This window comes from Rutidosis leptorrhynchoides, chromosome 10 (assembly GCF_046630445.1).
Source record: "Rutidosis leptorrhynchoides isolate AG116_Rl617_1_P2 chromosome 10, CSIRO_AGI_Rlap_v1, whole genome shotgun sequence".
NCBI classification, from domain to species: Eukaryota; Viridiplantae; Streptophyta; class Magnoliopsida; order Asterales; family Asteraceae; genus Rutidosis; species Rutidosis leptorrhynchoides.
In genome coordinates this window covers 331578487-331583892 of record NC_092342.1, presented here as the reverse complement: position 1 = coordinate 331583892, position 5406 = coordinate 331578487, and the positions used below count along the sequence as shown (strand labels likewise).

At 36.8% G+C, this 5406-nt stretch overlaps 1 long non-coding RNA gene across 1 annotated transcript; it reads left to right on the top strand.

Moving 5' to 3' along the window:
* Positions 1 to 490: 490 nt before the first annotated feature.
* On the top strand, positions 491 to 4258 carry LOC139872393 (uncharacterized). Its single transcript, XR_011767022.1, has 3 exons — positions 491 to 1927; positions 2015 to 2070; positions 4078 to 4258. It is a non-coding gene; the product is annotated as an uncharacterized lncRNA (long non-coding RNA).
* Positions 4259 to 5406: the final 1148 nt, after the last annotated feature.

Below are 5406 nucleotides of genomic sequence, written 5' to 3'. Positions count from 1 at the left end.
AAAAATTTCTTCCTAATAGTCAAAGAGCTGTGGTTTATCTTCACAAAATTCAAAGTTATTATCTGTGATTCCTTTCAACTTCTCAAAATGTATCGTACTTCTTAGAGATCTTAACCAAATAGATTACGAGCTTGAGTTTACACCCCTTGGTTTTACAAAAAACAAAAAAAAAAAAAAAAAAAAAAAAAAAAAAAAAAAAACCGAAGTTTGAAAAAACCGAAGTTTCAAACTTCGGTTTTTTTTTTTTTTTTTTTTTCATTTTTGTAAAAAAAAGAAAGAAAAAAACAAAACCGAAGTTTGAAACTTCGGATTTGACAAAACCGAAGTTCCAAACTTCAGTTTTACCATTTTCGAAATGATTTTGATAAAATTTCCATTTTTCAAAGTCTCCTTAAAAAAATTACTATTTAAAAAAAAAAATCTTAAATTAAATGGAGATGGAGTTAATCAGGAAGAGTTGCATAAGGTGTCCCCTCATCCATACCCACAAGATAGTTTCTCTCCCACCCCCTTTTCTTTTTAACACTCGCCGAAAACCTATTTGCTATTCCTCGCCGCCACCGGTATCCGGCATCGCGCCGGAGGTCCGGGTTTGTCTCTGTCTGCACTTTTTCATATTTTTTTCTTGGATCTGCCTACTTGCTCTCTTCTCCGGTAAGTTTCTCTTTCTCCGGTCTGCTTTTACCTTCGATTACGGCAGCAGACGACGAATGACGTAAGTTTCTTCATATCACTCTGCTCGCCGGTGGGTTGGGTTTTCTCGGGTGGTGATTTCTCGCCGGGTTGGGTATTCGAACGTGCTTTCTTGTTCGACAGCATCCTTTCCGTCCCTTTCGTACCGTTGGTACAGGCGACGAGCTCTCTTACAGCTCTGTACAACCGTCTCGTAGGTGATGGCTTTTTGTTCTGCTGGATGTCTGCTTAGTTTAGTCGGTGGGTTTCTCCGGGCACCGGTGCTTTTTTTCCGGTGACTTTGTGCCGGTTTCTGCCGGTTTTCCTAGTATTTGCTTAGTTTAGTCGGTGGGTTTCTCCGGGCACCGGTGCTTTTTTCCGGTGACTTTGTGCCGGTTTCTGCCGGTTTTCCTAGTATTTTACAAAAAACGGCGACTTTTCCCTTTACCGGAGTTTAGTATCTCCGGTTCTCTTTTATCCTTGCCCCTCCTTGTGTTACAGCTCGTGGTGTGGTGACTGTCTTTTTTGCCGGAAAATTTGGCCGGACTATTGTAGTCAGAGGTGCTCCGGCGGCCTTCAGGCCGTTATGGTCACCGGATGCTTGTTCCGGTTTGTTTTTCTTTCTGCCGGTGATTTGGCCGCCGACTGTCACCTTCTTGGCGGCAGCTGGGTGGTGGTGGGGTAGGGGTTATAGACTTATTATTGGATAAAGCGTGGACTTAATTTATCTGATTCTGGTAGCCTTGTTTATTTTCACCATAAAAGTCAAGTTTCAAAATTTTAAATCTTTAATGTTTCAAAATTTTCATGTCAACTGTTTAAGTAGCAGATTATGTGCAAGTTAGATCATGTTGGTGCTTAGAAACTAGTTAATCTTCAGAAGTTTTCAAAATTTCTTCTTTAAATCATAAACCCGGTTGCCTTTTTATGCAACAACCCCTGAATTTTACCCTTATCTAAAATAAATAAAATGATGAACATTAACCCAACACAAATTAATTAAGTACCCTTCCCCTAATTCTCTCCTGTTTGTTCAAGATCGTTCGACTTGGTTAATCTCATAAAAACAAAATTAGATCCTTTCACTTCCATTTTTCTCCACCACTCCATTTTATGGCTATTTAAGGTTTCCTTTATATGGAATCGGTATCGGTGGTGATGAATTGTTGTTCTCCATCAGATTTGTTGGAATCGGTACCAGGTTTAGTGATGATTTGTTGTTTGCGTGAAGGTTTTCATTTTCACCGACATTAAGGTTTTCCTTTTATTCATTAAAATTGGTTCAACATTTGTGCAGTAATTAAGGTTTCAATCCATTAAACCATTGCTATCATTTTTGTAGCCACCGTCGCTTCCTTTACTGCTATCATTGTCGCTCCTAGTGCTTCATGGTATTAGGTCCGTAATGTTTTTTGTTGATTGCGTGTTTTATTGTTTCGTTATTATTATGTACATTGTTATAATCCGCTTATGTTTGTTATTTTCTGTAATTTTCATTTAGTTTATAATCTTCTGTCGTGAGTTTCTTATGTGTTTTATTGTTGAAGATCACTTGTGTCAGCAACTGAATGTGAGTCACCTGTTATCATAACAAAACACCATGGTTGTAGAACTCGCTACGAATACTCCTCGAGTACTTGGTCTAAACTTTGGGATTACTCGAAAAATCCGTCAAAATTCAATCAAAATTCGGCCAAAATCAATCAAAGTTAAACTTCCGAGTACTCCCCCGAGTTGCGTGTCTTGCAACCTTGCAAAACACATGGTAATGAGTCGGGGTATATATCGACTAGCCAGCAGATATGAATTCGCATAGAACATAAATGGATCGATCTACAGTAATGATAATAATAATAGTTTTAAAGGACAATATTTATACGTCGCAAAATAAGACAAGAAAGCTACTACAATAACAACCAAATTTCTCTTTTTAATCATTATGGAGGTTCTACGGATTGTGTACAAACTTGCATATACTTTCAGCATCAGACTTCATAATAAACAAAATCTAACTGAAGAAAAGAAAACAAAGTTACTACATTACTTTAGCCAAAAGAAAGGTACTACTTACATTATAATGTAGTCCAAAAGAAAGTTACTACTACATAACTTTAGTCAAAAAGAAAATCATTATTGCATTATTTATGCGGGAAACAAAGATAACATGTCACTAATTTGATTTTCTCATCATTTTTCGACCGGAGGCACATGTATTTTTTTTATCGTCCCTTTTCCATTTTTTTGTTGACTTCGATGTAGATTCTTTTCTTTTTGCGGATTCAATTAGATCCTTGATGCACGTAATCAATTCATCAAACTCTCTAATTATCTTTTCCTTATCTGAATTCACCCCATCTTATTTTACTGATTTTTAGTAAACATTTACCATTCACCTGGTGTAACGTTCAAGTAATCAGATACCTTCCAACACATTCTTATCTGCACAATGTTGTAGAATACCCGCCATACCTTTACGTTCTAGTCTTTTTCTAACGTTTCTTTGTTTTTTGACTTCAAATGTTTCTTTCAGTTTACTAGCTCGTTGTTTTTCAACTGTAAATAAGCTTCAAGCTCTTTGATTACATCTTCCTTAGAATACTGGATTAGTGAGATGGGATTGAGTCAATAATCTTACTTTTACAGCTTTTTATGGAAGATGTAATCTAAAAGCTTGAAACTTATTTAACTAGTGAAAAACAACTAGCTAGTAAACTGAAAGAAAAAATTTGAGTCAAAAAGCAAAGGAAAGTTAGAAAAAGACTAGAACATAAAGGGGATGACAGGTATTCTACAACATTGTACAGACAAGAATGTGTTAGAAGGTATTGGTTTACTTAGGATGTTACACTAAGTGAACGATACTTGTTTACAGAAAATCAGTAAAAGAGGATGAGGTGGATTCGGATGAGGAAAAGATAGTCATAGAGTTTAATGAATTGATTATGCGTATCAAGGATCCAGTTGAATACAAAAGAATCTACACCGAAATCAGCAAAGAAAAGAAAAGAGATGATAAAAAGAATACATGTGACTCCGGTCGAAAAATGATGAGAGGATCAAATTAATGACATGCTAGCTTTGTTTTCTTCATATATAATGCAATAGTAACTTTTTTTAGGCTAAAGTCATGTAGTAGTAACTTTCTTTTAAGCTATATTGTAATGTAAGTAGTAACTTTCTTTTGACTAAAGTAATGTAATAACTTTGTTTTCTTTTCTCGACTTGGAATGTGTTTATTATGAAGTTTGATGGTGAAAGTATATGCAAGTTTATGCATAATCCGTACAACCTTTAGAATGATTAAAAAGAGAATTTTGGTTGTTAATGTAGTATCTTTATTTTCTTGTTTTGTAGCATTGAATATTGTCCTTTGAAACTATTATTTCATTATTATTACTGAACCAGAAGAATCCTTCCAAGACGTTGTGGGAAGGAATCATATATTTGCACAAAGACGGGAATAATTTTGTGCTTCAGTTCGTGAAGGTTTCAGATATGATGCTTGAAGCTAAGTACACACAGTTGTCCTTGTTTGTAAAAATATTGGTTAATTAGCCGCTACCCATGGTTCGAGCTTTGCGGATTTTGAGGTATGAGTGTGTTGGTTCATTAATCCGATTTTATATATTTACTAAATTAATTTTAATTGTTACATTATTAAATATAGTTACATATTTTTAAATTTAATAGATAGATTGTCCTTTTCTTCTATTTTTAAATTAGCCGCTACCCATGGTTCGAGCTTTGCGGATTTTGCCCTTAATGAATTTCCGGGTGGGAAACAGTTTTTCAATCAGGCGAATAACATGGGTGGTAACAATTATCAGAGTGGTAATCAGGTTTATCAGGGCAATAAGAAGGTATATCCGTACAGGCCGCCGGGGTTTAATAACAGAAATCAGCAAGCACCACCTAGGAATTTCCAGCAGCCTATGCCACCAGTTCAGCAGCCAGAGAATAAGATGCCTCCTTTGGAAGAATTGCTACGGGGTTTTATTATGAAAACGGACGAAAGTATCACTGCTTTGAGGCAAGATGGGGAATCTACAAAACAACAAGTTAGAAATCAGCAGGATTCGATTCAGAACTTGGAACGGGATGTGGGGCGTATTGCTCAATCTTTATCGGACAGACCACCGGGTGCTCTCCCAGCTAATATGCAATCCAATCCAAACAACAAAGTGCATGCTATGAAAGAGCACGTGAATGCTATAACCACTCGAAGTGGTTTGGTTATTAACAAGGAGACTCCGAAGTCTTCTCCTATTGTTTCTTCTAATGTTTTGCAAGTACCTATTAATGAGGAGCAAAAGGAGGAAGAGCCCGAGTTAGAAAAGTCGCCTGACGAAGAGAAAAAGGAAGATGATCCGCCGGAGATCATAACTAAATCACCGCCGTTGAAGGAATACAAAGCACCAATTCCTTACCCGAAAGCATTAAAGAAGGATAAGCTCGCTAGTCAATATCAGATATTTGCAAACATGATTAAACAGATTAGCGTGAACATGCCACTCGCGGAAGTACTCCAGGGGATGCCTAACTATGGGAAGTTTCTCAAAGATCTAATCTTCAAGAAAGGTAAGTACCATGAGGTATCCGCCGCATTCCTCCATAAGGAATGTTCGGCCATCTTGAAAAAGAGCAAGATGCCTCCAAAATTGGGAGACCCGGGTAGTTTTCGTATCCCTTGTGTTATGGGTAATTCGGAAGTGTACGATGCACTTGCAGACTTAG